This window comes from Triturus cristatus, chromosome 3_1 (genome assembly GCF_964204655.1).
Source record: "Triturus cristatus chromosome 3_1, aTriCri1.1, whole genome shotgun sequence".
In the NCBI taxonomy this organism is placed as follows: domain Eukaryota; kingdom Metazoa; phylum Chordata; class Amphibia; order Caudata; family Salamandridae; genus Triturus; species Triturus cristatus.
Genome location: NC_140583.1, coordinates 267,761,653 through 267,784,847, shown reverse-complemented (window position 1 = coordinate 267,784,847; position 23,195 = coordinate 267,761,653). Strand labels below are relative to the sequence as shown.

General features: G+C 44.4%; 1 protein-coding gene across 9 annotated transcripts in view; it reads right to left on the bottom strand.

Annotated features, from left to right (window-relative positions):
* Positions 1 to 23,195, bottom strand: part of LINGO1 (leucine rich repeat and Ig domain containing 1) — a 3,568,664-nt gene that overhangs the window by 2,419,452 nt on the left and 1,126,017 nt on the right. The window contains exon 4 of one of the 9 annotated variants that reach the window (XM_085643861.1): positions 11,203 to 11,259. The exons of 7 other annotated variants lie outside the window; for them this stretch is intronic. The gene's annotated coding sequence lies outside the window, so the exon portion shown is untranslated. Of the gene's footprint in view, positions 1 to 9,563; positions 9,612 to 11,202; positions 11,260 to 23,195 lie in introns of those variants that run through there. One more of the 9 variants, XM_085643862.1, reaches the window with a different exon arrangement.

The window sequence follows — 23,195 nt, the reverse complement described above, 5'->3', positions numbered from 1 at the left end:
ATCATAAAGGAAAGGTGGGGGAATCACCTGGGATGTGCACTTTCAGGAAATACAGAGAAAAAACGAAAATAGATGGGCCTCCGAGGCCTCTTTGAGCCATCAGAATCCAGAGTCTTGGTTTCCTCTGTACGTTTATGCATTATTTACTATAACTCCCTCCTGTGTTGTTTATGTACATACTTGCATTTTTCTCAATTTAAAATGCAATAAAAATTTGTGAGCTATGAAAACCGTTCTATTCAGTCTTTTCACAAATAATAAATGTTGCTCCACTGGACAAGGACAGAGACGAACAGCAAGAGGTGAGCTAGCAAGTTGGTTTTAGAAAATTAAGGGGGAAGTCATGGGTCCGATACCTTTCTGAGGGAGGCTAGTAGTCATCTAATTAACGTCTGAAGTTCTGTCATATTCATTTAAAGTTATATATTTTCAAACTGATAAAAATAAATTCAAATGCGTTTTCTACAATCCAAATCAGATAACTGGATAATGCTCCTTTGAACCTATGTTATTCTAGGTAGAATAGTGTTTACAGTTCTTGGTGTATTATGCAGCAGATGAATTGCATTCATTATGAAGTAAAACATTTTCTTTGATTCATTATATACTACAATTTTAACATGTAAATAAATCTTTGTATTTTAAATGTATTATCTGGTATGTCAGATGTTTGTATTTGTTGGGTTATGTATTAATTTTATTTATGTGTGTGGTTATTAACATTAGGTGATTTTGTTGTACAGTTGATTCCAGCTTTATGATATTGTTGTGAATTTATTTGCCGTTTCATTTTTTTTTCTTGTTCCTTGTTTTATTTTTTTATATGAATAATTAATTGACTTATACCATATATGGGATACATTTTGTAACTATTGTGCATCCGATGAGACAATAATAAATACTTATCTATAAAATAAAAAATAACCATTAATACCACACATTTTCTGTTCACACATGGCCTTTATTTTTATTTTGGTAATTCTATGATATCTATAGGTCTTCAAGGTGTTTTTTAGGTCTCGGGACCATCCGGTCGGCAGACCGGAAGTCCGGAGATTTAATGTCTTTGAGAAGAGGGGCTTGCACCCGCCCCTCTTCTCCCCTGTTCTCCATTGGCTGGCCTAGTAAATGCTGGCCAGCCATTGGAGAAGAGGTCCCGTCACTCCAATCATGCCCCGTCCTTTTCGGATCGGGGGGCGTGTTTTTTGCAAGAAGTCTCCTTCTCTCCTCCAGCCAATGGCTGGAGGAGAGAAAAGACAAACACGCCCCCGATTCCGAAAACGACACTGCGTTTCTCCGAGGCATTTCTGCTTCGCCTCGGAGAAAGGCAGTTGTCTCTCTCTCTCTCTCTTTCTGTCATTTGTCTTCCTCTCCTTGACAGGCCCACAGGACCGTTCTACAGATGGTGAGCTTTGTGCAAACACATTCCGAGTCTTTGATCTCCAACAGCACGCAGTCTCGCTTTCCTCCGAGCCGCTGCGATGAGATCACCTCCTGCCCTGCTCCTCCCTCCCTCCCCCACCCACCCGAACTCTGCTGCCTCCCGGGCTCGGAACTAAAACTGTTCGTATTCACCCGACCTTTTAAAACCCTCTCCTCAGCCCAGATCGTAGCTCCGCTGCGATGAGATCACCTCCTGCCCTGCTCCTCCCTCCCTCCCCCACCCACCCGAACTCTGCTGCCTCCCGGGCTCGGAACTAAAACCGTTCGTATTCACCCGACCCTTTAAAACCCTCTCCTCAGCCCAGATCGTAGCTCACACCGGGCCAGTGCTGTTTGGGAAAGACGGACCCCGGGGTATATGCAGGAGCTCATTTGGCTTCCTCTCCTTGACAGGCCCCACAGGACCATTCTACAGATGGTGAGCTTTGTGCAAACACATTCCGAGTCTTTGATCTCCAACAGCACGCAGTCTCGCTTTCCTCCGAGCCACTGTGGTGAGATCACCTCCTGCCCTGCTCCTCCCTCCCCCACCCACCCGAACTCTGCTCCCTCCCGTGCTCGGAACTAAAACCGTTCGTATTCACCCGACCCTTTAAAACCCTCTCCTCAGCCCAGATCGGGACATTCTCGTAGCTCACACCGGGCTAGTGCTGTTTGGGAAAGGCGGACCCCGGGGTATATGCAGGAGCTCATTTGTCTTCCTCTCCTTGACAGGCCCCACAGGACCGTTCTCTGTGCATTCTGCAATTGTAGCCTAAATTTTATAATGTAATGATAGGACTGCAATTACCAGAGTGCACCGAAAAAACTGTTCTGAATGAGAGATGCGCGCATGGACCTGAGAAAATCGAGAGATCTGCTGAGACGCCTTTGCATACCAGAAAATTTCGTTCCTCCGAATATTAAATGTCCCTCAGTACATAAATCGTTTCAGACGCGTTTGAAGTTAAAGAGAGCAGCCTCACACTAGGTTCTGGAAGGCACGAGCGCCCTCTACAGCCCCATTTTTACCGTGCAATTAATTAAAATGCTGTTTTCCTATCACTAAGAGCAAATTATTTGACTACATTGAGTACTTACCGGCCTGAGCAGCTGCTTATCTGCTGGGCAAAGTTGACGTTCTTGGGTGTTTTTATTAATTGAGAGCGATTTACGCCATTCTACAGTTGTCTCACAGCTCTACCCGAGAGTTTGAAAACTGTTGATACATCGCGATGAAACAGGAGCAGACTTTGCCATTAAGGAGAATGTAATCTTTTTACAATAAGATTTGCGTTTTTATACAGCGCAGACAAGTCACTGTATATGTGAGAGAGGTGTACATATTGCATTTGCAATACAAGCACTTAAATAGCAAAGTTGTGCAACTCAATATTTTTACATGACGATACGAAATTCCTCAGTACGCTTAACAATGCTGCTTGTAATGATTCCCAGCAGATGAGCTGTTCCTCCTGCGCTCTGTAGATTGAGATACAATGCCTGATAGAATTTAGTTAGTAAGAATGTATCAGTGTCCTCAAGATAATAATATAAATATAATAGAAATATTTAATGGATCAACAGTCTATGGGTGGACTTACAGGAGTCTACAGTTTGGCCATTGGGTACCATTGGTTGGCATTATTGTCACTCTCAATTGTTTGCTTCTTATTCAGTGGCTTTCCACGTCCCAGCTCGTCCATCCTCTGTATGTCCCTCCTCTGGAGAATAGTCTCTTTACCATCTCCCTGATTGTCTGCCTTCTATCCATCCCGTACTCACTTTTAGGGAGCAATTTATTTTTATTTTTTTAAGTACTGCTTGAGAGTGCATGTGTTTTCCAGCTTTCTCCTTGTCTCCCTATGTGCTCCCCTCAAATGCCCACCCTCTCACTTCGTGTTCCTCTCATGTGTACATTTCCGTACATTTCACCCTAATTTCCCTGTGATTCATGTTGTTCCTGCCCCATATGCTTCTGCCCCACCCCCCATGTTGCTGTCACTTTTACATGTTGCTCGTTCTCTTGTGTGTGTCCCCCGTGCCCTCCATGTTTTGCTCTCCTTCCCCGCACCCTGTATTTTTCTCTCCAGGTGTGCATGCCAACCTGGCACCTGTATTGCTCTCTCCCTTTTCTGCTGTTTTTTCCCTCCTTGCCCCACCCGCTCCCCCATTCGCTCCTCTGGTCTGTTGCCCTTCCATCCTGCTGTTTTTTACATGAGCTTTCTTGCTAAAATATTTTTAAATTGTTTTGTTTACCAATCCAAATGTCGAACTCCATCCCCTGCCATTCCACTAGCAAGCATGCTTTCTGACTCACCCAAACACACACTTCATTACACATGCATGTTCCAGTAGAATGATGTGACTGACAGAAGTGGTCCAGTCATTGTGCACTATTTATTTATTTATCAGAGGATTCTGCGCAGCGTTGGGAAAAAAACAGTGCTGCAGAACATCACCAAAAGGCATTGGCAAAGCCAATAGCCCACAAAAAGGCCAAACTCATGCTTGCTTAACTCTCTTTTATTATTAATATTATTATTATTTATAAAATGCCCCAGGTTAGCCCTGTAAAAATAGGAAAGAACGAGGACACCGTATTAGAAATTAAAAAATGTTTTTACATTATAGCATCCCTTAAAACAAGTAGCAATTCGGTTCTAAGAGTAAAATGTAGACTGCTGTGGATCTCAGCACTGGAGCACTGCCTGCACACAAATAGCTGTCAAGTTTTCGGTTTACCTATGTGGGACATTGTTTTGTTTTTAGTACACGTATGTGTGACATCTCAGTATCTTTTGAGTGGGACTTTGAGGGATTCTCTATAGTCAGGAGAACAAAGCAGTTATGATCATGTGATAAATATGAGAGATTACCCTTTTGCATTGCTGTTGTCGCACTACTGCCTTAAAACTGCTGGCACACCAGGTAGTTCACCTGTGCTTTTACCTAACACAGCATGGGGCACCTAGGAACTGAGGCACCTAAGTGCACTTCCCACTGTGCATTGCTGGCCCACATGCGGTGGAGATTGAACCAGGATGAAATAACCACAGCAACAGTCAGTGAGTGGATGTATGCATCCCCCGACCATCACTCATGGACCTTCAATGGCCGTTTGTGAGCGACTTGGCCAAGCGGCCGTAGGTGAACAAGGGAATGAAGGGACCATGTTGTGTATGTGGCAGAGGGCAGGCCTAGGGTCTTCAATAACATAGGGTAACAGTGGAAAACCCTACTTTCTGGGCAGGAAGTGCTACAACTGGGGCCATTATCCTCATCTTAGTATCAGTGTGTTGAAGGAAGTTCCACCTATGGACTTCAGCTTTAGTATTCGCACAAGGAATTAGAGGATCCTATATTACCACTTATGTCTGAACCAGGCCTTATGACAACTGGACTACCAGGAAGCTTGATGTGCAGACCTGGAAACTTCACGACAGCCTCCCTCCATCCTCCTCCCTCTCCCTTTGGTATCTTCTTCCTCACCACCTCAGCACCTATCACCCCTTAGGGGTGATCAGTTCACGCTTTATAAATACCAGGTTATTATTATGCATACTGACCCCCAGTTAACCCTAGGTTACATAGCCAAGCAGGGAAGGCAGCACCGAAGTATGAGCGAGAACAGCTGGTGCAGCGCTGTGCTGCGTGTAGCTATCTCTAGGGTCAGACTATCCTGGCAGTATTGCTGCCTCAATGTGGGATCAGGCAATAGCCCTGTGGCAGGATGGAAGAAGTGTCTTTTAAACGAGGTGCACCCAGGTAGGGCATAGGAGGGACAAGGAGCGCTTGAAACAATATAGTGATTAACCCAGCACTACATCCTACTCATTGGAGGGAAGCACTTGTTCTTCTCTCCCCTTCATCCTGTCTTTTCCCCATGTTATGCACTCTCATACTTACCAGCTTTTCTTTCTCTCTGTCGCCTCTCTTGCATTCCTTCCAACCGAGCCATCATGCCACATAACTCCTATCAGCATGATTTCATTCAGCGCCACACAGTTCCACGCAACACCATTCCATTCCACACTATACCATTCTACACCACACAATTCGACAACACACATAATTCAACTCAACAACACATATACACAACACATACATCCAATTCACGCCACAGAATACCACATAATCCTATCAAATTCAACAACACACCACGTAGTTAAACTCCACCATACCACTACACAACACAAATACCATTCCACATAATTCCACTCCGTAACACAGAATCCCAGGCAAGGTTTTAAAAACAAAAACATAAACAAAAATAATGTCATGAGCAATGCCAATAGCTCTAACTTTAACAATGCCGAGACCATTGGAAACGTTATATAATTGATTTGGGATGCGTTCTTTTTTCTGTGTAACTGCACTCTGTTTGCTATTGAAAGGACATTCTGTTGGTCAGGTGACTGTTTAAGATCTTTATTTGTGGCTTTCAGTTAACAAGAACGTCTATTTACTGTTTAACATGCGATGCATAATTATCTGGACTGCATGCAACGTGTTGTGTTTTTTCGCCAGCCAAGTCTCTTGACATGTAGCTGGTCAAGGCTGTCTCGTGTTTTTAACTGTCCGACTTGTAACAAAACCTCATGGGGAACGTGTGCACCCCATCTGACAGGTGGTAACTATCTCCAGCATTGGTGCCCATTTTCCTCCGGTATTTGTGCCACACGAAAGTAGCTGTAAATGCGCCTTTTCTGTTTATGCCAATGGTGATCTGATGACGAAAGAGCAGTCTGTGATTGATAGACTCCATCTTGGGGTTGTTTTTACAGGTAGCTCACATTAATACAATGGATGGGCTGTCAGTAAAGTTGTTGCTTCAGTTGAATGAGTCACTTCTGTGCAAGTACTTCAAGGACGCCTGGGCTTTCTGTAGCCATAGATGAATTGTGCGTGGCTGCAGAGGTCTATAATGGGGGTGGCTTGTCCACAGGGGAAACAGGGGCTCCGTACAAAAGCCAGTGCAGAGTGACCGATCCAATCCGGCACCTCCACCCCCATCCTCCATGCCACAGAGGGAGGGCGGGCGGGCTGGAGGGGCCGGTGGGAGCATGGAGGATGGGGGTGGAGGTACCGGAGGGAGGCATGAGGGGTGAAAAATCGGAAGAAGAATGGCAAAGTAAATGAGTGTGGAAAGATTAGAGCGATACACACGTCGCACGGAGAATTCAGTGCTTGTGAGGCCTGCGTGTTCCACTTAGAGCGCCTCACTTCGGGGCAGACCCCCTCCCCCAACCAGGCGCAAGCTCAGATCTTGCATGAGCCGGAGGCCATGTCTGCGCCATCACTGAGTGCCAGGCTCTCCCGGCTCAGACACAGGGCCTCTCTGCTGCGCTACCTGGCCTCTCTGTAAGTGTGCGTCTCTGCTCTCCTCAGACCCTACCCCAGACATGCCAACCCTCCCGATTCAGGCGGGAGACTACCGATTTCAAGGCAAGTCTCCCGCCTCCCGATTCCTGCAAGCAAAATCCCGATTCCTCGAGGTTTCAGCTGACCGGGCTTGGTATTTTGTAACGTGCTAATTCTTCCAGCAATAGTCAGAGTGGCGATGCAGGGACTCTAGAAGGGGTGAAAAATCAACAAAGCCCCATTAACAAGCGAATGGTCTTTTAAAGACCTGTGAAGTACTCGGGGGCGGCTGTGTGTGTGTGTGCCTGGGCTGCCACACAGGTGGTAGTGGGCGGGGGAGGTTGGTATATGCACTGCCAGCAACCTGCCAGGCCAGTGAGTGCAGAACACTTGCATAACCCTCTCTCTGCCTGCCATCGCGCTCCATGCTTCTGAAAGGTAAGAAAACAAGCATTTACAATGCAACGGTCTCGGCATTGTTAAAGTTACAGCTATTGGCATTGCTCGTGACAATGCCGTTTCTTTAAATGTTTTAAAAACAAAAAGATAAACAAAAATAATGTCATGAGCAATGCCAATAGCTCTAACTTTACCAATGTAAATGCTTGTTTTTACTGCAATTGTTCCATTTTTCCCTGCCCTTGAGACTGCGATCTCTCGTCATGGGGTCCCTATTTCGTTACATTGATTCTAGGTACTTTGCATCAGCTAAAATTAAGAGCAAAAATGCCAGAAAAGATTTTGCTTCCTCACTCTTTCTCGCGGTGTCGGAGGGAGGGACAGCATGTTGCCAATACTATAAATTGTCCAACATTGATTTCAGTACCAGGTCAGAGTTGGTGGACCCCTACCTTGGCAGGAGAACATGACGTAGTCAACCAATTTACAATGGAGCAATTGATGGTAATCCATGATTTAGGATTTTGGTCATGTTTAGTAGAGCACGCTATCACCTGGGAGGGTATCCGGCTCTTGCACAGTCCCCTTGCTCATTGAAAACTCAGGCTGCACCTAAGGTTATGCGATTTGAAGATTAAGGGTGCGAAGAGAAAAAGAGAAAGCAAATCCGATCTCATTTGGCAGGCCGAAGGTTCTGCTGTAGTAAACCGTGAGGATCGACGCAGGCAGCCCTGCCCAGGGCTCATCCCTAGTGTAAGTCATGGTTCATACCAATATCCGAAAGATGGACCCAGACGGGGTATTCTGATGTGCCTCAGGTTGGTCTAATCAACAATGAAAAGCACCCATGTCCCTTTCCACAACTGAATGCCTGTGGGACACTTCAATTACATGAATATTTTAGTTTTTATTTCTATTGTTATATGATTACAGAAGATTCTTTTGGAAATAAAACGAACTTTCCCCGTGTTCTCTCTGAAACTATTTTTAGTTTTCTTTAAATTCATGATTTGTTTTTCTTTTGAATACCAGTAACACTTGTCATTTTATGCATATTGCAAACCACCACAAGCTGGTGTTTCACTTCAGTTTAGACTTTCATCGTTCGTTGAAATGTATAGCCAAAAAATCTGTATCACATTTGTATTCCGATTCAAGATTTTCTTTTTTTATTCATGACAACTTGGAATATCTTACACATTGCATAGGGTCAATTCTGTGTTTGAGAATAAGTGTGAAAAGCATCTCGTAGAATATGTGCCAGCAATTGTCCTAGGGTATGACAAGGGGTTAGACAGGAGAAAACACTCTTTGATGATATAAAGAAGTATTTATAAAAGTATGTAGGAAAACACCTGCCTTTAAATGTGTTTAAGATCACTCGAGGGGTTGAATCTTCATCTTTCATAAGTAGACGAGACAAGTCCCGAGAATTTTGCAGAGTTTGCTGGGTTAGTTTACAATTCTAAGATGGAAAGTGCTACTTTCATTGGTCTCTTGGAAATCTTCGCTATATACCTTTACCAAGATTTTGTCATCTTGTTGGTCTGGCGCCTTCAGCACGCCCCATCCTTACAGGTTTTCTAGACCATTGGTTCTAGCAGGGCACATTACCTGGCAGCATGAAAAAAGTATATTGCCCCACACTTCCAAGCACCCTCGGGCCATCGGAGGGTGGTTAGCAGTGCAGTAATTAATAACATGAATTCAAAAGTTTTCTTTAGCAGCAAACATTTAATTCCAATGATGATTGGATTAATACTCGATGAGTGTTGGAACGTTGGGAAGGGAGGCAAGGTCACCGAGCCTGATTAATGCTGTTTTTCAGACCAAAAGGTATTGTTATAGGCTTTTAACCCACAGCTGAATGAGATAATATAACTGGGGGTACTGTGGATAGGCAAAAATCACACATTTTGCTTTTGCATAACTATGTGAAATTGCACAAAATTACGCAAAATGCAAATCTGACATTTAGCACTATATTTTGGCACAAAATACGTTCTTGCATCCTTTTTGGATGAAAGAACTCATTCTGAAGAAAAACAAAACACATTGGGTGCCAGGAAAAAACAACGCGTGCGTTGTGCCTATTCCAATTGTTCCTGTGCACCGGCAGCAACATCTTGATATGGACACAGCCTAATTACGCCACATAACATAATGTTGTGATTATCGCATACGAAACATAACGTTACATTTGTTAAATTATACATTATAATGACATAACAGAAATTTCACCCAGGTATAATAATAACCCCGTAATTATAGTCTGGCAGCATTTTGATTTCACTGGGTCATTCATCTGAAACAATTTCACCTTAATCCGAAAAATATTCAATCCATGTTCACCATTTCCCATTCAAATTTATACAAACCAGGCAAAAAAGTTCCAAATCAGAGATTTGAGTGTGGTTGACTGATTAGAAATGGAATAAATTCCGGACCAAGTGTGATGTCTAGGAGAAAACAATGAAGTGACATTGTATAATTTAGGGGCAGTACAGACTTCATACATATTTATATTTGCATAGCATGCAAAAGGCTTCACTAGATTTGATGCCTATAGTTTTGGAACAATTTCCGACTGGTACTATGCCTCAATTCCAGTACACTAGTAATTACTTTAGGGTGTTGAGTTATGCTACTTACTTCAGATAATTAATAAGAGAGTTATTGCAAGTATGGCGGACATTGGGACTGCAGTACTCGCGGTGGCATCTGACCACCAGCACCCCAGTGGTCTGACCGCCGTACTATGATCGTGGCGGTGAGACTGGCACAAGAACGCCACTTCCTCTGGGATCCAGGATCCTATGGCAGTGCCGGTGTGAAAAAGGGCCTGATGCCAGCACCGCATATTACGACTTGCATTTTCACCGCCCATTTAATGGCGGGGACCCTGCCATGAAAAGGGTGGTTAAAATGCAGGTAAAAGGACCCTAACAGGCCCCCCAGGCAAATCTGCCTATGGGGGTGCATGCGGGGGGGCACATACGGTGTCCCCTTACAATTGCACTTTTGTTCGTGCACTGTGTGGCATGCACGACAAGGTGCATCCCCCACAGTACAAGTGCATGCAGCAGGCTCTCTCACGGCAGTGGTATGTTGCATAGGCTCTACTATGAGCCTAAGATACCCGCAGCTGTGACACCGCAACACCACCGCCCACACGCCCTGGATTTAACTCATAAACCGGGGGGAGTGTGCACCCAGGTTTGGCGGTCTTCCTGGGACTAAGTATTGCAAGTTGTTGAAAACTTGACCTCTGCGCACGGTAGCTATAAGGCTGTTGCCACTAGCTATTATTTACAATTATAGACCAAATTCCCATTAACTTAATAAATCATCAAAATAACACATCAAAAAGTTGCTTCAATTTTACTCAACCGTTGAATCAGTACAAAGTCATACAAAATACAAATAAATGCATTCATATATATTCGTTCATATATTGAAGAGATCTTGTTGTTGCCCTTGAAGAAAACTTTCTTCTCTGCTTTGATAATGCCCAATGCATTTCGGGCCGATGTGGCCCTTCTTCAGGGCTTGATTCTCTAAAAAAACATACATATGGTATTTACACTCTAATATGCACGGAAGCAATAAAAAAAATACTGACAGACATATATACCAGTAATACATAACTGTGACCAAAGAAATATGAATAGACATATTTTATCAGTATTACACTGACCCCGCAGCTTATTAAACATTGGTTCCGTCATGCTGCGGCCGTTGGCGGCCACTCCGCCCACGCGGCACTGATTCCCCGCCTGTGCGGGCGATCAATGCAAGTGGGCGGAGTCGTGACGGAACCACTCCGTCATGAGCACAGCGCGCCCGTGGCTCATGACGGAGTGGTTCCGTCACGAGCATGGCGGCGCCGCGCTGACCCTGAACCCTCCCAGCACCGCGGCGGAATACGTGCCGCGGCGAAGGGGTTAAACACTGTGCTGATGTTAAATCATGAAACCATGAAACAAGCCAACAACCATGCTTGTGCTCAAAACTGACCTTGCAAAGTGCTGCCGTCAAACTGGAGATTGGTTCGCTTCACTCAAATACGAATACCTACAAAAATAGTACAAGAAAGTTGTTCACCTCATATAGAAATCACAACGATTCGCACCTCAAATTTAACCGCCATCTCAATCCTAATATTCTTACCTATTCAAAGCTTTAAGCCGCCCAAGTATATCTGCGTCTCAAATGATCTTGTCAACTTTTCAAACAATCTTGTCGATACCATCCTATGTCGGACGCCATTATACCGCAAGTTCCATGACGTCTACTAATACGTAACTGACATGAAAATCGGCATAGGACTACGACGTTGTAGTTCTCTATTGAAATACTAATAAAAACTACCCGATGCACGAAGAAGATGGAAAATAATAATAAATCCGACCCTAAAGCAAACCTCTTGTATCAGAATACAAAGTGGACAAAAAACAAATACTCTGCGATAATATCTCTAAGTGAATTTGAGAAAAGACACCAGAAAAGGAACACATATCCTAATTAAACAAGCATTTACAATGCAATGGTCTCGGCATTGTTAAAGTTAGAGCTATTGGCATTTCTCATGACATTATTTTTGTTCATGTTTTTGTTTGTAAAACATTTAAAGAAACGGCATTGTTATTTACTATGTTAATAGCTTAATCTCTTTCAAATGCGAGACCTATTGCATTTGCACCCACACACAGAGCCACACACACAAAGCCACCCACACACACAGAGCCACCCACACATAGCCACCTACACAGAGCTAATCACATAGAGCAACCCACACACAAATAGAGCCACCCATACAGAGCCACCTACACACACACACAGAGTTACCTACACACAGACAGAGCCACCCATGCATAGAGCCACCTCCAAAAAAAGCCACCCACACAGAGCGCCACACACACACACACACATAGAGCCTCCCACACACACACAGAGCCACCCACACTTACACAGAGCCACACATACATACACAGAGCCACATACACACACAGCCACACACACACAGAACCACACACACACACATAGATCTAGACACATACACATTCGCTAGCCGAGACCTAAAAAGGAAGCTCAGTTCCACGATGGCGGTGGCACAGACTTGTGGTTTAGGACGGACGGCGCCTCGGTGGGGACTTAAACAATTGTTATCCTCGCCCCTGAAATCTCCGGATGCCCGGAGCAGCGATGTGCAGCAGGTGAACTGGCACCGGGACTTAAAGGGCTGAGGGGCACACTGCACCCTAATTAGTGCTGCATTTTACCATCTCAACAGTAGTCAAAGAGGGCATTTCCCTGCTTGCACTTGGGTCCATGGCACCATTGTTTCGCCACTGAGGGAACAACGATGTTTGCCTAAGATCACACAGTGTTGATCAAGTGCGAAAGCCAGGATCAGAACAGGATCTCCAATACATAAACTCTGCAGTTGAGCCCGTCACATTACATCTCTGTCCTAAGTAGCCAAACAACACTCCAACATAAGCACCGTTCAGCGCAGAGCGTTATGTGTGAACCTCTCTGGCTACGTAGGACAGTGGGCGGGGTTTATTGACCTAAAAATGTGCGGAAAGACCGTCATGATATGGAATGAACACAAAATAATGAAGAGAGTTAGAAGGATTTGAACAGCAGATGACATGAAAATAACGTCGCCTGCGTCTTTAGGAGCACAATATGGATTTTGGAGCAGAAATCCTCAGTATACAATTTACAAGTGCGCACATAGTACGAGCTCGGACGTCTGTTCTGGCAGTGTCCATGCTAATGTGCACACAGGCAAAAACACCTCTGTGAATGCAGGGCTTGCCCTGATGCCCAATCGTGCCCCCTCTCTGTCTGCCACGGCAAGCACAACCCCAGTAGTGTGGAAGACCGGGGCTTGCACGCCACCACAAACACTGACATTTTAGGTGTATCACCTGGGATAAAGTCCGACTCCAGAAACGTATCACTTTCACATACAACAAGAGTGGAAATGTTAAGAAACAGAGGGCAGCATGCAAAGCAGGTGTGAATCCGAGCTTCAGGCGAAAACATGAACACGGGAGCGGAGAGCAGGGGGAGAGGACGAGCACACCACTGCCTTTCTCCGAGGTTAATGCCTCAGAGAAACGCAGCGTCGTTTTGGGATTCGGGGGTGTGTTTTTCTTTCTCAAACACGCCCAGAGAAAGAATCGAAAAAACACGCCCCCGAATCGCAAAAAGACGGAGCTTGTTTGGAGAGACAAGCCTCTTCTCCAATGGCTGACCAGCATTTAAGAGGCCAGCCAATGGAGAAGAGGAGAGAAGAGAGGCGGGTTCAAGCCCCTCTTCTCCAAGTCATTAAATCTCGCGAGCGAGACTGCGCAAGCGCAGCCTTCGCTAGCCGAGACCTAAAAACGACAGAGTAAACCACAAAGGTTAGTAAGTGAAAATACTAGAACGTAAACAAAGGACAACATAAAAATGTGTATACAAAGGTTTTTTGGTTGTAGCAACATTGATCCATGTATGACAAATTGTTCAGCGTAATATCAGTATTCATGTGTATATACAAAACTCATACAGCTCCCACAGGCGCAATCCATACTAATGCGCTCACAAAAAGCAGCCTAAATCTACTTTATCATTGATCCCTTTCGGGTCCTGAGTGCCCAATTTTTTTATCCAGAAGGCCTCTCTCTGTAACAAAGTTTTAGTGAGATCTCTACCAGGTATATGGTCTATGATTTCTATGACCTGAAATTTAAGTTGCGCAATTGAATGCCGTGCCTTTAACCAATGAAGTGCTAGACTACTTTTGGTATTACTATTCCTAATAATGCTTTTATGTTCAGATATGCAGGTCTTTATTTTACGTTCGGTTTTGCCAGACAGCAGCCCAGACAGCATGCCAGCCCCTGCAGCATGCTAGGATAAAATTTGTTAACTTTAATTATCAAAATTATTGGTTAGGCAATAAAAATAGGAGTGCTCCTCTAGTCTCCTCTCTCCATTGTTGGTCTTCCTGGGACTGCCGTGGTGGCGGCCCCAGATGAAGACCGCCAAACTCATAATAAGGCCCTAAGTCTATAATACTGTGATCCAGCATTCTCCTAAAAATATTGTCACTTATAAATTAGAACAGCAGCAGCTGTGGTGTTACCAAGCATCCTGAAATGCATGCATCCTGAAAATCAATGTACCATTCAGTGCCAAGAGATGCTCTACAAATCACCAAATAAAATCGCTAAAGCATGCCAAATCAGCTGTATAATGGTACTATTTACATACTGAAACTAATAATGTATAAAGAACTGGTCATCAGATGACCAACAAACGTGCAGTCCTGTTTACTTCTGTCAGGCAACTGTGAGATCACAAATTACACTCAACCCTTCAGGAGCATGAACATAGCACCGAGGGTATGACATTGCTGCCTGCGTGATTGATACAGGCCCGATAATTTACTGGCAATCTTCATTACTCTAAGACCTACATTTCCATATGCCATTTATCAATGGCTTTCAATGGCAATGCTGGTCACTTAGTACATGAACAAAAGGTATATTGGTAGAACAGGGCCCTTATGGGTAAAAGGAGACAGAGAGAGATAGAGAAAAGGAAGAAGAGTAAACCTACATCAGATGGCGGGTGGATACATACCACCTTCTCTCTTGTTATAAATGGGGTTTCTGGTTGGCTTGGGTATGCACCTAAGCCAGGCAGAACCCACCACTCTAGTAAGGGTAAGGGAGTTACACACACAAGATAACCTCTGCTCACCCTCTTGGTAGCTTGGCAGAGCAGTCAGGCTTATTCCAGAGGCAATGTGTAGAGCGCACACCAGTGACTCACTGGGCCACCACAAAAAGAGACTCCACACAAGGTTATATAAAAATATCCTTTGTATTATATATAAAACACAATAGACCACAATCATATAAATCACTTTGTCTTTAGGCAATGGTTATCACATCACATAGATCATAAATCAGTTTGCAATTAGGCCTTAGTCATAACATAACTAGTAGTGCACTAAAGTAAACACTTTAAAGCTGCACATGTCACAAGACCATCATGAACACATTAGGCATAACATACCAGTTAGTTGCAATAAAGCCTCTTTCATGGTACAGCTCTGATCAATCTTGCACTGAGGTGGGGAGACATCTTTCTCGGTCCTCCCCACAGAGGTCATTTAAGGCGAACAGTTGCACACGAACGCGTGGCACAGCTGCTTTCACTTAGCTTCAGGCAAGAGCCGGGCCAGCCCCGTGGTCTTGTCTGATCTGGACGTTGGCTGAGATGACGGAGGTCCCTCTCCTGACACAACAGCCACCGCCAGCAACACCGGAGGGATCTCCTTTCTCCTCAGCTGGGGAGATGCGGAGCATCATCTCTGTTGGGGACGCACTCTGCTTCTTTGTCCTCTCCGGGTTCCGTGCCCCGCCCACTGGAGGTGGTGGTGTTGCCCAGCAATGTTGGGGCTCCCTCCGGCCTGGGGCTTTCTTTGGAATCTGTGAGGCAGCAGACGTATACACCATCAGTGGAGGAGGGGGGAGAGCACTTCCACCTTCAAGCTTTTCCCTCCCGCTGCCCTCTAACACCAGGGACAGTGTAGTGCTACATGCACTAGAAATTGCAGACATGCTCGCCACACTTAAGGCAGCAGGATAAAGTGCTCCAAGTGCCCTTCCTCTCTCTTAGAGTGCTCCTGGGAGAAAGGGGAAGCACTCTTCAAGCTGGTGCCCCACAGAGGTGCTCAACGCGATTTTGCTTCAAAACACATGGGTGAAGGGCAGTCCGGTCCTCCTCCTGCTACAGGAGTAGCAACTGCAGGCCGCCCCACCGCACACACATCTGTGGCAGCGCTCCTCACACAGCTCCCAGCCCTCCTTCCAGGCAGGTTAATTTAAGATCCAGCACAGATCTTTCTTGAAATCTTATCTTTTATCTCCCTTAGACTTCCAGCAGGAGGTGAGCACACCCAAGCCCTTGGAGATTCTTCACAAGTAGGATACCACAGCAGGCAAAAAGAGTCAGTCCTTTTCCTCCACCGTAGACAAAAGCAGCAACTGCAGGCCAACTCACCCCTCAAACAGAAAAGACAGCGCTCCTCACACAGTTCTTTTGCTCTTTTTCTTGACAGGGTCCTCTTGTTTCTTGAAGTAATCTAAAGTCCTGGGGTTTTAGGTCTAGTACTTATATCCCGTTGGGTCACTGTTCTCTTTGTGGCAAGAGTATCTGAACTGAGTCCACACCAGTCCTGTCCTCCCTGGTGCAGCATGACCACGGGGGGGGGGGCGGAGACAGCATTGTGAAAAGGACACACGGCCTATTCAGATGCTAGTGGCCTCTTACCACTCTAAATTCAGACCAGTTCTATTCAGCCCAGTGATGAGTCACCCAGGAAAGGCAGGACATACCTCAACCCCCCTTGTGACTGTCTAGAGTGATTGCACATCTCCAGCTCCTGTCACTCTAACACCAGACGCTGAATACACAGACAGGGAGAGGCACACAGAATGGTAAAGTAAGAAAAGGCCCACTTTCTAAAATTGGCATGTTCAAACACAGAATTAAAAAACTACCTTTACCAAAAGGTGTGTTATTAAATTATGAGTTCTGAGAGCCTAATATCCATTCTTCTATCTTATTCCAATGAAAAGTTGTACTTGTGATATGTTACAAAGCAACTTCTATGTTAGCCTATGAGACAGATAGCTTTTCAACAGTGAAAAACGAAATTGGCAGTATTTCACAATATCAGAACACACACCAGTACATGTCCTACCTTTCACATACACTGCACCCTGCCCATGGGGGTATCTTGGGTCTACCATAGGGATGCCTTACATGTAATCAAAGAGAAGGTTTGGGCCTGATAAGTCGATGCACTCGCCAGGGAAACATGGCAGTTTACAACTGCATGCACAGACACTGCAGTTGCAGGTCTAAGATACATTTACAAGGCTACTCATAAGGGTTGCACAACTAGTGCTGCAAGCCCACTACTAGCATTTCATTTTCTTTACAGGCCCTGGTACACTCAGTGCACTTTACTAGGGAGTTACCAGTAAATCAAATATGCCAATCATGGATAACCAATCAGATCACAATTTACACAGAGAGCATATGCACTTTAGCACTGATCAGCTGTGGTAAAGTGCCCAGAAACTGATAGCCCTACAAAAACAGGGTCAGAAAAGTAAGAGGGAAAAGACAAAAAGTTTGGGGATAAACCTGCAAAAAGGCCAGGTCTAACATCTCTAATATGATGTTGGTTTGGGGATACGAACTTACAGTAAGGACTGGGACAATGTGTTTCTGACAGCAAACTCTGAGCCATAGTGGTCAATGGCAAAGTAAAAGTATGAGGCTTCCACCTCTATCAGTCAATGGTGCAGTGGCACTGGGCACTGGGGTCCAGAAGGGTTTGACCCCAGCCTTACCTGCATCAGATGCAGGTATCTTAACAGGCCACCGGTAGAGAGAATATTCCCAGTGCAAGCAGCCTTTTTTCTTCTATCCAATCATCCATGAAGTTGTGGAACTGATGGAAAGGGCAGGCAATGCTAAAAATGTAGTGACATAATTTTGTTAGACAAAAAGGAAAGAAGGGAAGGGGTAGAGAAGAGAGGAAGACCGAGCAAGAGAAGGAAGTAGGAAGAAAAGACCAGAGCAGAGAGAAAAAAAAAAAGATATGCAAGGAACCCAACACAAATTAGATGAGAAGACATGTAATGGGAGAGAAAGCAGAGACAACACATAGCAGAGGAAAAGGACAAAGCACATACTGAGGATCAACAACATGAAAGCGAGACAGAAAATTATACAATAATGGCCAAGGAATAGTCCTGGAGAGCGAATGATAGGCACAGCATAGATAGAGTGCAAGGATGCAGAGGAGTGTATAGTTTCATTGGCATGACAAAAAGATAACAAAAGAATAGACTGAGGACAGAGCAGTGAGAGATGAGCAAGCCCTGCCAAACTAGGGGCCTGATTTAGATCTTGGCGGGACTACCATCATCCCGCCGTGGCGCTGGTTCTAAATACTCCTTCAGCTGACTGTGGTCCGCCTGCTGTATTTAGATGTGGCAGCCACAAACTGCTTTCCGCCGCCACAGAATACTCAGCTGGTTAACAGTACTCCATCGCCGTCAGGCTGGCAGGTTTGCGTGAGCCAATTTAGATACTCTCGTTGTGCCGCTGGTGTCCTGACGGACTGAGGCCATGGTGATGTGGAGACAGGCAAGTACTACTTATCATTATCTAACTACACATATATGTTATGAACTGCCAATATGTATATGTAGCTAATGTATAATGCCATTCATTTTACCTATTGCATTGCACACAACAACATACACTCACCATTGTTTGTACAACCACAGTCACCACAAGTGCAACACCCACCACCACCAAATAAATATTTTTTTATGCATCACTACAGGTGGGTACATTTTACCACGATAAGTTGTAAGATGAACACTTATGCATGACACATAAAAAAATGGCATTTAAGAGCGATGTAAACATACACAAGGTGAAAGCTAATGGTAACACAGAAGCCTACATTAGATTCCGGCAACAACGGGGTTGCTGAGCTTCATGGTCAAGTACCAGCAGCACAGGAGGAACCCGGACAATGGGGTTCAAGACGGTAACGGAAGAGGGAAACTGAAAAAGGTAAGTTTTCACCTCTTTTTCTTTGTTTCTGCCAACCCGAGTTTAGAGGTTTACCCAACACGGTTGCCTCGATGGAAAGCCACATCATAATCAACTCAGCCGTACTCTTGGCGGAACTCCCTCTGACAGCCACCTCTGCCTAGGACGTCATCAACTCAGGAGAAAGTTTCTTGCAGTGACAGTGGGACTCACACTGTCTTCCCTCCAAGGACCCACCAACATCTAAATACAGAGAGTGGTCCGCCAAGTCGGCAGGGGTAAACCCATTGGAAAACTGACAGTGGGACCAGATACGCCAACATCTAAGTTAGGCCCTAGGTCTTTGGCAGGGAAAAAAGGACTTAGAACATCAAGAGCAACAAATGAGTGAAAAAGGTGTACCAACCGAGAGATAGCACAAAGAGAGTAAAAGATCACAAAGCCAATGTGACAAGGTAGTGAGGGACAGGGCACCGAAAAACATGAGCAGCAAAGGAGAAGTGAGAAACAATATAAAAGGAAAATAGAGAGAGGCAAAGTAGAGAGAAAGAGATAAGAAAAAGAGAGAGTGATACAGAAAGCGGTAAAATGTTGAGACAGCTGAGAACATGAAAAAGAATGAAAGAAAGAGGTTATATTAAGGTAAACAGACAGATTAAAAATGAATGTATGTTCTAGCCATAAATATATCTTAATATCTTACTTCCCCAACTTTAAAAAGAAGTCGCTAACCTACCCTTTGCAATTCTGTTTATATCAGCTGTTTATACGGGGCAGCAAACACACTTCCAATGGCACCCTGGTGCTAAACAAAAAACAGAATTTACACAGAGATAAGGACATAGAAACAAATCCGGAAGAGCAAACTAATTACATACTGGGGAATAACCAAGTCTTAAGTCACTTCCTGCAGTTCACAAAGTACAATTTGGCTCGTTGATACAGAAACCAAACAACCAAAAAGGATATTCCACCATGGGTTTTAAGCCAAAATGTAGGAACTTTCCAGGTGAAGCTGGTTCTTAGATCTCAGGGAGTGGGTGGGGATGTAAATTTAGGATGCAAAGGTGTATTCTCAGCAGTATACACTGACCTATGCATCAAACAAAGAGATTGTAAGAGAATACGAATACTAACCTTTACTGACAAACAGTATAACAAAGCCAGGCATGTGTAATGCGTGTATTCTGATACAGGCAGTACTTTAAAGGGAAAAAAACATAAGTGCTGGTACTCACCAAATGGAGCCGTGGACCGGGTGTGAAGTTTGGGTCTGGAGATAACGGTGGGGCAAGCGGTGGGGCTAGGTTTTTTTTACTTCTTCAAGCTTTACATGCAAGAACTCTGAATGCTTTGAAAGGATGTGGGAAAGAAAGAATCACCTCAGCAACTCTATCAGATACTAACTATGGTTGACTCCACATATTCAGACGCACACAAATTCAACGCCTGGGCTCATGAGGATTTCAAAGCTAATTAATGTATTCTGAAAGTGATTTGACAACCCCATAATGATGCTAAAAGTTCAGAGAGTCACCAGATTTCTGAATTGACTAAATGCCAACGTCCTAATGAATACTTACTCTCACATTTAGTTCTTTTTGCCAATTTATTTGGGGCTGAGTTAAAAAAAAAAGAGTATAAGTTGACTGTCAGACTCTGCTCTTCATGACTTTGTCCTCAGTCTGCTGCCAACTCTTAGTCCCAATTTAGGGCAAAACAAATATTTTATTTTCCATTTACAACACTCATTATGGACCTTCCTGGATAATAAAATGGGTAATGCCTATTCTCTGCACACGCTCATATTTAAAATACAATTACAATTTATTTCCATTTTACAAGAAAGAGTAATCCGTTGTGTTCTTTTCTTTGTCTTTAATTTCACAATGCCCAGCCAACACGTGTTTTGTTGATAGGGGAAGACCCCACAACTTCTTCAGGGCTAGAGAAATATAATAAGACCAGTTTCAAAGTATATAGATAATTGAACATATGATACATGGTAAAAACTAGTCACCATTATGTGGAAATCCAGATAAAAAAGTGTGTGAACACAGTTATCATAGTCATACAACCTTTTATATCATGGACACCCAAGTACTTCATAGTTCCATTTCAAGATATCAACAACCAGTAAAGTACACATCCCCTAGAGCATGGGTACTCACAAACTTTCTGTCGGGGGCCAAAATTACAGTGTGGTTTGTGGGCGAGGGCTGCACTGGTAGGAGTGGGGTTAGTGGGGGGGCAGGGTCAGTGTGGGGGCGGGGCTAGAGTAGAAAAAATCAAACCTGTTTCAAAACATTAGACAAGGCGACAATGCTGTATTTCAAAAGCTGATGTAACTACAAAGAGCACGTTTTGATAATACATTTTTATTAGCAGACAATAGCAATCTTAAGAGGCTTTGCATAGCTTCATACACACTTTGATCCCAATTCCATCACAGTCTCTCTCTCTCTCTCTCTCTGGTAGTCAGTTTCTCTCTCTCTCTCTCTCTCTCTCTCTCTCTGTCAGTCAGTCTCTCTCTCGGTCAGTCACTCTGTCAGTCAGTCTCTCGCTCAGTCTCTCTCAATCAGTCTCTCTCTCTCTCTTAGTCTCTCTCCCTGTCAGTCAGTCTCAGTCAGTCTCTCTCTCTGTCAGTCAGTCTCTCTCGCTCAGTCAGTCTCTCTCTCTGTCAGTCAGTCTCAGTCAGTCTCGCTCTGTCAGTCTCTCTCTCTCTGTCAGTCTCTCTCTCAGTCAGTCTCTCTCTGTCAGTCTCTCTCTCTCTCTCTGTCAGTCTCTCTCTCAGTCAGTCTCTCTCTAAGTCAGTCGACCAGTCTCTCTCTTGTCAGTCTCTCTCTCTCTCTCTCTGTCTCTCTCTCCCTCACTCATTCTCTCTCTCCCTCAGTCAGCCAGTCTCTCGGTTAGTCAGTGTCTCTCTCAGTCAGTCAGTCTCTCTCTCTGTCAGTCAGTCTCCCTCTCTCTCTGTGAGTCAGTCAGTCTCTCAGTCAGTCAGGCTCTCTCTAAGTCAGTCTCTCAGTCATTCAGTCTCTCTCTACTCTCTTTCCACTCTCTCTCCACTCTCTCTCCACTGTCTCTCTCTCTCTCTCTCTGTCCACTATCTCTCCACTCTCTCTCTCTCTCTCTCCACTTTCTCTCTCTCTGGGGGGCCATGGGTACATTAGCTGCAAGGTCCACGGGCCGCCAAGGAAGGCATGCCGGGCCGCTGGAGGCCCCGGGCCGTACTAGGAGTACCACGGCCCTAGAGTGTGTGGTGTGTGCAGTGGCCCCAGAGGAGGCATAGTATATTTGCATGGTGTAACTACACACTCTCCTAATTAAATGAGTTAATATACCATGTGAGCAAAAGCTATCAGAAAATATCATGCTAGTGATGTCCAATGGAGTGTTAGACCATGTGAGTAAAAGCTCTCAAACTGTATCATGCCAATGACACCAAATCGCAAGGTGTAGAATTATTCTGTCACACCCATTAGTGCGTTATTAAAAGCCACCAATCCCGGACAATATCGTGTCCTACACCCACTATCCAGTCATGACGCCCATTGAAGCTCCCTACCTGTTAGGCTCTTCATAGTCTCCTATACTCTTTTCCTAAAATAGGGATTGACAATGTCACCAGACTCCCCAATCATAAAGGAGAGACATCATGAATTTGTGATAGCAAAGACTCAACATAGATAAACAAGTCATGTAAGTCACCTCCCGGTTTCCACATAATGGTGACTTGTTTTCACCATGTATCATATGTTCAATCATGTATATACTTTGAAACTGGTATTATTATATTTCTCTAACCCTGAAGAAGTCGTGGGGTCTTCCCCTATCGATGAATCATGTGTTGGCTAGGTATTGTGAAATTAAAGACAAAGAAAAGAACACAATGGATTACTCTTTCTTATATAATGGAAATAAATGTGAATTGTATTGTAAATATGAGAGTGTGCAGAGGATAGGCATTGCTTTTATGGTTGACCTTGGGGTCAGTACTGTGGAGGATTTAGGGTATGCCCCCTCTCCTCTAGCACCGCTGAGAATCACTTCACTTTCTAGCGAAAAGACATAACTCTGTGAGCGCCCAACATATCCTTTGATCAAATACACCCCAACAGGACAGTATAATAAAACTAGTGCTGGCCTGAGAGACCTGTTGCATTATTTGCAGTTGGTTTCCACACATTTAGACAATTGTAGAAAACCACTTTTTCTAAGGGTATAGCCAAAAAAGGCAATTGAGAGATGTGCATATAATTCGAAAGATCTTCTGGGTCCAAGGTCGGCTTTTTAAGTAAAGGGGCCACAGAGGTCATTATCAAAGCATCTCGGACCTGACCTTCTAGAAGAGAGGAATT